General features: G+C 53.6%; 1 long non-coding RNA gene across 1 annotated transcript; it reads left to right on the top strand.

The window, feature by feature from the left end:
• Positions 1–1,071: 1,071 nt before the first annotated feature.
• Positions 1,072–10,563, top strand: LOC144367536 (uncharacterized). The gene is made up of 4 exons (XR_013427024.1): positions 1,072–2,790; positions 2,940–6,817; positions 7,889–7,958; positions 10,063–10,563. It is a non-coding gene; the product is annotated as an uncharacterized LOC144367536 (long non-coding RNA).
• Positions 10,564–11,172: the final 609 nt, after the last annotated feature.

Genomic DNA, 11,172 nt, shown 5'->3' with positions numbered 1-11,172 from the left:
GTGTTTAGGAAACATGAGCCACTGAGGTGAGTTTACACTGTACCATACACCAGAAATTTACAGTCGGCCCTCTGTATCTGTGGGCTCTCATCTGTGGATTCATCCAGCTGCAGATAGAAAATAGACACAAAAAATTGCCTCTGTATTGAACGCGTGGAGACTATTTTTCTTGTGTACCCTAAATAATACAGTACAACAACTATTACATAACATTGGCATCCTATTAGGTATCATAAGCAATCTAAGCAATCTAGAGCGGGGCGCAGTGGCACACACCTGTAATCTCAGCAGCTTGGGAGGCTGAGGCAGAAGGATCGAAAATTTGAGGTCAGCCTCAGCCACTTAGTGAGGCTCTAAGCAATTCAGCAAGACCCTGTCTCAAAATTTAAAAAAAAGAAGAAAAAGGGCTGGGGAAGTGGCTCAGTGAGTGGTAAACACCCCTGGGTTCCATCTCCGGTACCACTTTTTCTATAAAGGGCCAGAGGATAAATATTTTAGGTTTTGCAGACCACAAATGGTTTTCATCACCTTTTTTTTTTTTTTTAATTCCTAAAACTTTTAAAATCGGAAAACCATTCCTCGCTCACGGGCTACACAAAGATAAGCCACCAGCAGGAGCCGGCTGATCCCTGTTGTAGGGATTAAATGAAATAATAGCTATCAAGTCGTCCGGCCCACAGGACCGTGAGGCCGAGTGCTTGGCTCCTGGCCCGGCGCCCGGCTGGGCAGGCAGCGGCTTTGCTCTCCAGCCTGAGGCTGCTCCCTGGTGCTTCATGCTGCCCTCCTGGCCATGGTTGGCATCCTGTCTCAGACCCAGGCCTGTTGGCTGGAATTGAACAAGGCCCCCCCCCCCCCCCCCGCCTCCCTGCAGGGGTGGGGGGAGGCTGCAGGCCTCCGTCTGCCCTTGGGCCACCGCTGGCGGCTCCTGGCAGGTTCACCGGGTCCCCTGCCTGGCCAGGATACACTTCCTCCTGGCTTCTCTGCCTCCCAGGGAGAAGAGCTGGCCCCAGCTGGGGTGACTCAGGATGTGGTGGCCACGTGGCTTGGCCTTCTGCAGGGCGGGGAGCGGAAGTGGAGGTGGACGGCCCCTGATCCCGAGGCCACCCGAGGCCACCTCTCTGCTGCCTGGAGCCTTCTGGATGGGAGTGAGCTGATCCCGGGCTCCGGCAGGTTTCCCCACCGGGTGGTCAGCCATGGGCTCCCACGTCCTGGGCAGAGCTGGGGAGTGAGTCTGCCCCTGCCCCCCTGGGCCCCTGCATGGGCGTGATGCCACTCTGCTGTCTTCAATCACGCGGCCAGAGCTGCCCCCAGGAGAAAATGCCCCCAGGGTGGCTTAAGTGACCGTGGCAGCCTCTGACTCCATTTCCTGGCTCCCTGTGACTCTCTAATCCTCCTTCCACGCTGCCGCTGGCTGGCTCTTCTCAAAAGGCAGCTTGATTTTCGACTCTTGTGTGTTAAAGTCCTTTCAGTGGTTCCTCGTGCCGTTTAGGATAATGTTCAGAGCCCTCGCCGAGACGGGACGCCGCCACGGACCTGCCCTGCCTACCCCAGCCCCTTCCCGTTAGCCAGGCCGCGTGGCTCTCAGAATTCTCTGTTGTCACAGCCCCATGGTTTGGGGCTCTGCCTGCTACTCCCTGTCCCTCCTTCTTGGCTAGAGAAGGCTTGTTCTCTCTCTCTCTTTTTCTCTTTCTTTTTTTCTTTTTTTGATTCTACACTGTTATTTTTTCTGTGGTGCTGACCCTAAGCTTTCGTCCCTCCTCTACGTTCCTACTGTATTAATTTCAATCCTATCTCCTGACTGTAGGCAGACGACTCAGGACTTGGGTTTGAAATCCAGGCCAGTCTTTCGCTAGCTGTGTGATCTCAGGGAGGTTACTCCATCTCTCTGAGCTTCCTTCTCATCTGTAAAAGAGGGCTGATAATAGCCACCCGTCTCCCAGGGTGTTGTGAAGATTGGTGAGATCCTGCATGTAGAGACCATCACTCTGTTCATGGCCTGTAGTAATTGCTCAATGAATTCACCCACCTCATCACTGTGTGCCACTGTGAACTATAGGGAGCAATGGCCAAAATCTCTCAATGGGGGGTTCTTCTTCCTGCTGAGGAGGGTGTAAGCCACCCGAGAACTTGAAGTCTAAAATAATCAGTGAAGAACAAAAGACAAAGAGTCAGAAACGTATTTACAAAAGCAGAGTCCATGATGGATCCAGTCCACACAGAAGCTACAACTAGTCAAAGGAAAGATGCCCCCCCCCCCGTGGTTGATTTAAGGGGGTTCATCAAAGGTGGGGATAAGGTTTCAAGGGTGGAATCTTGCTGTGTGATGTCTGGCCATCAGCAGGTCACATCTTGGCAGGTCACACCCATCTCAGGTGCTGTGTGGGACAGGGCAGAGCAGGACGGGGATTCACAGTGTGTCAGAGGAAGTGTCCCTGGTCATTCCCAGACACGAGGTGTTCCGTCCACCAGGCTTGATGGGCAGTGGCCCACACACAGCCCATGGCTGGCTCGAGACAGTGAACTCTTTAAGGGTGGGGGCCACAGCGTCCTCTCTGGAACCCTGTGGAGGGGTATCAAGCATCACATCGACTTTTGTCCAGCAGGGAAACTAGTTCATGCCGCGTATCAAAACTGCATCCTGTGTATGGAGGTGGAATATTGCAAGACCGCTCACGCTCAGCAGTACATTCTGGTACCTCCTCACCAAGACGGCAGTACAGTGACTGTGTGCAGTGACTGAAGACCCGAGGTCACTCTCTGTGCAGCAGGGAAAGATATCTAAGGCAGCAGGTATGGTGTGCTCAGGGCTCGCGTGCCTGCGTTTGAGGGACATGTAGGGTAGGAAATTTCTGAAGGACGTAGAAGAAATGGTTAAGAGTGTCTCTCTCTGCGGGGAGAGAGGGAAAAGAAGGGATGTGACTGTTGATTTTGTGCCACAGGCTGGCAAACTGCAGCGAGATCCCACCATGCACCTGTTTTGTGACCACTGTTTGATGGCACATGGCCCCGTCCGTGTGTCTGCCTGTCGCCCCAGCTGCTGTCCCTCTCCGAGTTTTGACAGCCACTGTGTGGCCCACCAAGCCACAAGTATGTATTGTTTGACCCTTTTGGGGAAGAAGTTTGATGACCTCTATTTGACCCCGCTTTGTCCTACTCAATTTAAGACGAGAGTATTCAGTACTTGAGTTATTACTGCTCACAGGTTATCTGGTAGTCGGGTTGTGGACGCCCAGGACTCCTGCCTCCACTGTGTCCTCTCTCCCCAGCTCCAGTCTGTAAAACTCATCTCCCCAAACTCTGCGGCGCGAACAGGCGTCCCGAGTGGGTAATCCCTTGCACACCCCAGGCCGTCTGCTGACCTTGGCTGGGCTCTTGCCTGGGTGGACTTGGTGGGGACAATGAGGCTGCCGTCCACGTGGCCCTGTTCTCCTGCAGGGTGGGTTGGGCTGTCCTCAAGGTGGTGCCAATGTTCTCACAGGGAACAGGGCTCTTGAAAACTAGGACCACACACCACTCTATTATCGTTAAAAGCTGGTTCTGCAGCTCCCAGGACAGGGCGCAGGTGAGGAGCAGGTGGGGCTGAAAAGACTGATGGCCGGACACTGAGGGCAGAAAGGCCGCCACTCCCAGCCCTTCCTGCATCCTCGCCCTCCACACCGCGGCTCTGGGAAGGGCAGGTCCTTTCCACCTCCCTCCCTCTGGGCTGAGTGTGCCACTTGTCCTTGCCAACAGGATGCAACTCAAGCAGGTGTCAGTCTCAAGGCCAGGCCTCCAGGGCCCAGCGTTAGCACAAAAGAGGTACCTTTGGTCCCCTGGGGGGAGGCTGGCTGGAGGGGAGCTGTATTGGTGGCCAGGGCTGGTGTGACCAACGGCTGCACACTTAGTGCACAAAACAGAAACACCTTCCCCTGCAGTTCTGGAGGCTGGACGTCTGAGATCAAGTCAGCAGGGCTAGGCTCCCTTTGAAGGCTCTGGTGGAAGCCATGTCCCTTTGCCTTTTCTAGCGTCTGGTGTCGGCCAGAGATCCCTGGCATCCCTTGGCTTGTGAGCGCATCTCTGCTTCTGTAGCCGTGGGGCTCTTCTCCGATCTCTGCCTCCTCTTATAGGGATACCTCTGCCTCTTATAGGACCAGCCTGATCTCACACAGCTTCATCTTAACTTGCATCTTAATCACATCTGCAATGACCCTATTTCCAAATAAGGGAATGGGGACAGGTGCTGGGTTTAGGACCTGAACTTGTCTTTTTTTTTTCGGGGGTGGGGGTGGGGACACAGTCCAACCCCTCACGGGAGGAAGGAAGATCAGCGGTACAGGAAGCAGCTCGACTTTATGTCATAATGGGGGCTGGAGAGGAAAGCCAGCAATGACTAATTCCTGTTGGGTGAAGAGCCACCTTGAGGAAAAGGTGACATTGAGGCTCTTGACTTGAGAAGCCGGGGGTGGTGGCCCATTTACAGCAGTCTCTTGATGTGGCCCCAAATAGCTCGATTGCACCTCCCCCCAAATGACTGGCCACCGCTTCATCTCTTCTGTGTCCACACTCGCCAACCTGCTCCCGACCCGCAGAACCTCATGGCTCCAGGTGTCTCCCCGGCCACGTCCCTGCGGCTGTGACCCACCGTGGAGATCTTTGATCACTCACTCTCCTGCGGATTTTCCCATTTGCACCTGAGCGGAGGTCCCTGTGGCTCAGGGTGATGGGGCTCCTTCCTCCCCTGTCCCCTCATCTGAGGTCTCTCCCTGCGTGCTACTTGGCTCCGGCCACCCTGGCCTCTGTGAGGCTCCTGGGCCACGCCAAGCTTTGTCTCAGCCCAAGGCCTCTGCACGCACAGCTCCCTCGGCCCAGAAGGCTCACCTGCCTGACTGGCACCTGGCCGGCTGTCGATCCGCATTCAGGTCGGGGAGGATCTTCCCGGTTTCCTGGTTTAACGGAGCCTCCGGTCTCCCTGAGTGCCCTGTTGGTCTCCTTCCGAGCTTCTGACAAGCGGCAGCTCTTCAGCAGGTGTCTTGGTACCAGTTTCCCCACTCGTCTGAGTGACAGGAGGCGGGAGCTGCGTTGGTCCTCAGTGCCTGGTACGGAGCCTAGGGGCGGCAGGTGCTCTTTGAATGAGTGAGTGAGTGAGTCAGAATGTGGCTGAGCAGATGGGGACGGCTGGTCTGGCAATGATGCTCAAACACAGAAAACCTGCACTCAACCAGGGCGTGCTGGGAGGCCGGGTGGAATGTCTGCGCCCCACTATTCCAGAAGCCTTCTCACATTCCCTGCACTTGTGGGCTGTTTCCGAGGGTTTGGATCCTTATTTGAGATTTCTTTCCCAGGGTGGCTTCGCCTCCACCCTCGGAGACTCTGCCCCAGTCCAGGCTCCCGCCTGACTTTGCGGCCATCAAAGCGCCTGCCGGTCCTTCCTGCTCAGCCCTCCCCAGGTGATCCTTCTAGAATGCAAATCTGACTGCACCTCAGATCCTCTCACGGTGTTCTATTGACTGTGGGATAAAACCTAAGCTTCGGATCTCCCGATCTGCCTGGATGGAGATTTCTCTAGGCTTTGCTCTTGCTCTTCCCTTTCTTAGGCTTTTTGAGTGTCCACAGTCCAGCCTCGGTGAGGATTTCCCTGCTGTCCTCTCTGTGGACTGCCCTCCTCTCCTCCGGCTAGTTCCGGAGGACTTTGGCACATCCTTCAAAGCCACCCTGGACTCGGCTCCTCCTGGAGTCTTACTAGCAGGCTCCTTCCTGTCTGGAGCGCTCCCTGCTCCCTCCGCTGCGTCTGCAAGTGCAATACGCGTTTATTGCTGTGCGTGCCTCACCATATATTGAAATTCATTTGATTTCACGGCAATGTACCTGGTTAGAGAGGCAGACTGTACCGGGCGGAGTGAACTGTCCCAGTTTACCCAGACCCAGGGGGTTTCCCAGGACGTGGGACTTTCAGCCTGGGCAGTTCCAGGCAGACCAGGACGGTTGGGCACCCTGCTAGGGTAAGAACATGGAGTGGAAAGCCAGGGTGTCAAGGGTTCGAATTCTGGCTCTGCCACTTATTCACTGTGTGATCCTGGGCAAGTTACTTGATGTCTCTGAGCTTCAGGTTCCCTTTCTGTAAAATGGGGAGAATAATCTGGGGCTGTGAGAATTTAATAAGTTAATATGTTAATGGTGTCAAAGATCTCAATAAGAGCTTTACTAATTATTACGGTTCTCAGTATCTTGGCCCACAAATACTGATTTTGGTTTGGATATGAGTTGTTCCCCAAAGCTCCCATGGTAATGCAGGGATGCTCAGAGTCGAACAATTGGATTATGAGAGCTGTAACCTCACCGGCCCATCTGAGTTTGAGTGGACTGGGTGGTGACTGTGGGCAGTGACCATGGCTGGAGGAGGTGGGGAAGTGGCTCTGGCAGGGTTCCTCTGCCCTGCAGCCCCTCCCCATTTTCTCTCTGCCAGCAGAGCACCTGTCCTCCCCCTCCCCCTCCCCCTTCCGCCATGATATCTGCCCCACGATATCTGTTGGGCTCAGAGCAGGACTCAGCCAAACAAGGACCGAACCTCTGGAACCACGAGCCCCAAGTAAACTTTTCCTCCTCTAAGTTGTTCTGGTCCGGTATTTTGGTCACAATGACCCAAAACTGGGGGCCCACCAGCTCAGTCCTTCATCCCATCCTGTCTTATTTCAGACTGCTCCCGCTGGGTGGAGGCCACCTAATGGGTGTGCCTGCCGCCTTGTCTCACCCACCACGACGTGAGCTCTCCACAGGCAGAAACCTGGGCTGAGCAGAAGCTGCGCCTGACCCGTGGTCGACGCTCAGTAACACTGGGCTAGTAAGTGAATGAAGCTTCCTAATTATAACAGCTGCAGTTTATCAGGCGGCTACTACATGCCAGGATTGGTGGCCAAGCCCTTTAGACATGTCCTCTCATGCAGTCCAGCCTGGGTCACCTCCTTACAGCCCAGGAAGCTGGTTCTCACCCGGCACAGGTACCTGGCCGTAGTAGCACAGCTCGCAATGTTGGGGCTTGCTCTGGGGCCCTGCTCCTGCCTTTCACAATCCTCTGCTTTCTGCAGCCTCGCTCCCAGGACTCTCCCTGCCCCAGCCCCAAGGGCACTGGAGAGGGAACGATTCTGATTCCCAGTGCAGGAAGCTCTGTCTCTGGGGTGAGGCGGCCATGGGGAGGGGTGCCCAGAGCCTGGCTGTGTCACAGGCCCTGGAACCCCAGATTTGCATGCTGCCTGCGCCTCTGCGCCTGCTGTCACGTAGCGCTGGGCCGCAGGTGCTCAGCACCAGACCTTCTTTCAGAAAGAAAATGCAATTAGGGTTGTGCCCTTGCAGGCTCCCTCTCCATTCCCGCCTTGGGAGCAGGATCAAAGGCGGCAGGCAGGGCTGTGCACTGTGCCTGTGCGTGTGGACGTGTGGGCATCCATGTGTCCCCGTTAACCCCTGCAGGCCTGGGGCAGCCCTGCCTCAGGGCAGCACTGGGCAAAGGAAAGTAACACTGTTTGTTCCTGCTGCTGACTGTGGTCTCCTCCTTGCGTAATGATAGCTACAATCCATCTTGCCTGCCTTCCTTCCTTGGTACCAGGGGTTGAACTCAGGGGCGCTTAACCACTGAGCCACATCCCAGCCCTTCTTTATATTTTATTAGAGACAGGGCCTCACTGAGTTGCTTAGGGCCTCGCCAAGTTGCTGAGGCTGGCTTTGAACTTGCGATCCTCCTGCCTCAGCCTCCCGAGCTGCTGGGATTAAAGGCACGTGCCACGGCACCAGGCTGATAGCTACAATTCTTAAGGACTCACTCTGAGCCAGGCACCACGTTGAGCACTCCTTGTGTATGATCTCAGTTATAACCATAACCACTGTGTGCAGTTAGCATTACTGTCAATCTGTGTTGCAGACGAGAGCGCGGGCTTGGAGAGACTCAGTCCACCCACCTGGTGAGTGTTCAAGACAGCAGTGAAACCCAGGTGGGTCAGGCTTCACTTGGGCCATCTTTTCTAGTAGGCTCAAAAATGCTTTTGTATTTATTTATGTGTTTGGTACTGGGCGTTGAACCCAGGGATGCTTTAGCCCTGAGCTACATCCCCACTTCTTTTTATTGCATTTGTATTTTGAGGCAGGGTCTCGCTAAGTTGCTTCAGGTTTCCCTAAGTTGCTGAGACTGGCCACGAACTTGCAATCCAGAGTTGCTGGGATTAGAGGCATGCACCCCCTGCCTGCCTTGCTTTTCCACTTATAAGCTCTCTCTTTGATTTGATATCCATGAGGAGATTTTTCTGTGCCCTACATTTTATTTTTGATAGACGTCACTGCTTGGTAACTCTTTCATAGTCATCAGGATATTAGCCAGGCCAGGCAAAGTTATGCTGTGGTAACAAACATCACCAGTAGTTGCTTAGCATAAGTTTCTTTCTTTCTGATTTACAATTCACTGTAGGTTTGGGCGATTGTCCTCCATGCATTGGATTAGCCTAGACTGTTTCAACACCTGCTTTGCCAGAAAGGGAATAAAAATAAATTCTCACTTTGTGGCTTTTAAATGCCTCATTCTCCAAAGTGGTTATATGCTACTTATGGTCACATTTCATTGGCCAAAGAATGTCAGCTAGCCATACCTCACCCTAAGGGTGAATATGACAGAAAAAAACTTCCAAACTCTTGGGTATCCCCCAGTTCTCTCTTATTTTTCTCTTTCCATTTTCTGTAGCTGATCAGCAGTTCTCAAACGCCCGCCATAGCCACTCAACCTTCTGAGCGTCACACTGTTAGACACAAGCCTAGGTGGGGCAGATCCTAGGCTTTGGGGATGTAGGACCTGGCTGAGGGTCTTGAATCCACCATCGTCCTCATTAGCTGGATGATCCTATGTAGGAGGCTTGACCTCTCTGAGCTTCATTATCTCAGTTACAAACTAGGATCGACAAGAGCCCGCCTTGAGGGATAGCGAGTCCTGCATGGGATGATCGACCTGGAGGCTGAGCACTGTGTCTCGTGCCCAGTGACGTTAGTAGCAGCAGCAGTTGTCACCATTAGTATACAGCCAGGGCGTAGGAGGTGCTCCAGAGTGCTGGCCACAAGAGTTATTTTGACCTCCACGTTTAAATTACGTCGGGTTGTTTATGAACACAGGTCATCTCCTAATTGTTCTGGTTTATTCTGAAGGTATCCATTGAGAGGCCTCTTCATATAATGCACTGTCTTGACAGTGGGATGAATATTGTGGAAGAATTTAAATTGGATGGAGATTACAGGCTCTTTCTCACCCCACCCCCCTTTGTGTCTGTCTGTCTGTCTGACTCAAAGTTCACGTCCGTCAGACATTTAACAGATTTTCACTGAGGACCCATTGCGTGCCAGGTCATGGAGGTAGAGGAGCAAACAAAGCAAGGATCGCTCACGCCCAACGTGAAGTAGCAATTTTTACTTAGGAACCAGGCCGGGGGGCTTGGTCCTTAAGTTCTGAGTGGGTCTCGCCCCCCACCCCCTGTCTCAGACACCCCCGCCCCCTACCTGTGACGTCTGACGCTCACGTCGCTTTCGCTCTTGGACTTGAATCCTAGCATTCCCTGGACACTTGTCCACAATTCCACGATTTTTCTTTTGAAATGACTCACTTTAAATTCACTGTAGAAGAAAAAAAAGTGAATGGTATTTTTATCTTGTATTTATATCATGAATGAAAACCAAAAGATCTGGCTATCCCTGGACGGTAGTCACGAAGGAAGTAGGAGACCAGCCCGGGAAGTTCTGCTCTGAGCCTCCCACCTGCTGCTGGAAGGCTGGAGTGGGATTGGTCACCTGGGGAGGTGGCGCACCTTAGAGAGGTTTTGTAGACACACCCCACCCCAGGGACGTTTTCTACATGACAAGATCAGAAAGGTAGAAAGACAGTGGAGAAGGGCCCATGGCCCGGGTAGTTGAGGTGATGCTACTGGACGTCACGTCTGGGCACGGCGTAAGGCCAGTTTCCGCCCTCAGTGGTAGTCAACCTCTATTTTGGGAAATTTCAGTGAGTCTGGGGTCCACGGTCCTTCCTAGTCAGGATTCTTCATTTTTCTTTTTTCCCTGCAGTGCTGGGCCCTGTGCGTGCTGGGCAAGTGCTCTACCCCTGGACCTCACCCCCAGCCACCAGGACGTTTGTCCACTCAGAGGACACGGGATCTCACTGCCACCTGGTGAGGCCGATGGTGTTTTCATTCCTAAATGGAGCTAGCGGAGGCTCCGCGTGCCTGGTCCTGGCCTGTGTCCTTCCTGCTCTCTGGCCCAGGGTTCATCGAAGGACGTTCCGACTCCCCTGTGCCCGTTCTTCCTGATCTCTGTGGTCCTCTCTGCGCGTGGTCTCAGCAGCCATCCAACCCAGCCTCTCCCCGTCCCTTCCCTGAGTGCACGGGGCCTCTGGCCTGTTCCCCAGAGCTCCTGTCCCCTGGATTCTCAGGGTCTCTGCTCCATCAATCATCCCCCAGCGTTTCCAACTTTTTGCCTACACCGAAGCATCCCCACCTCCAGTTATCAGTGTACATAGAATTTCTTTCCCATAAATGTACAATTTGTTGGGCAATAAATAAAACTCCAAGGAATCAAGAGTATTCTGGCAAAACATCCCCTACCCTTTTTTAGCTGGAGGGCTATTACCTCCTGTATGTGGATGGATCATTCAGTCTGCTGGAGTAGGGGTCAGAGACTGTGGCACGGGACCCACATCTGCCAGAGTAGCAGAGTAGTGGCCACAGAGGCCACCTGGCCTGCAGCACCAACATATTTACCATGTGCCCCTCGGCAGGAGAGCTGCTGACCCTGTGCCTGAGCAGGGCCGTCGGTGTGTTTCATGGTAAAGCCTCTGGCAAGGGTTCAGGGTCTGGACTGCCTACTGCAAGTGGCAATTCTACTCTTACCTTTTTTTTTTTTTTGGTTGGGGGGGGGGACAGAGGACTGAACTCAGGGGCACTCGACCACTGAGCCACACCCCCAGCCCTATTTTGTATTTTATTTAGAGACAGGGTCTCACTGAGTTGTTTAGCACCTTGCCGTTGCTGAGGCTGGCTTTGAACTTGAGATCCTCCTGCCTCAGCCTCCTGAGCAGCTGTGATTGTAGGTGTGCACCACTGTGCCCGGCTTCAACTCTTACTTTTATGCCTGTGCAAAGGAGCTTGGTGAACTTGTCTTATTGGAGCCGTTCATTTT

This window comes from Ictidomys tridecemlineatus, chromosome 10 (genome assembly GCF_052094955.1).
Source record: "Ictidomys tridecemlineatus isolate mIctTri1 chromosome 10, mIctTri1.hap1, whole genome shotgun sequence".
Lineage (NCBI taxonomy): Eukaryota > Metazoa > Chordata > Mammalia > Rodentia > Sciuridae > Ictidomys > Ictidomys tridecemlineatus.
Note: the sequence above shows the minus strand (reverse complement) of the source record. Positions and strands in the feature narration are given on the sequence as shown.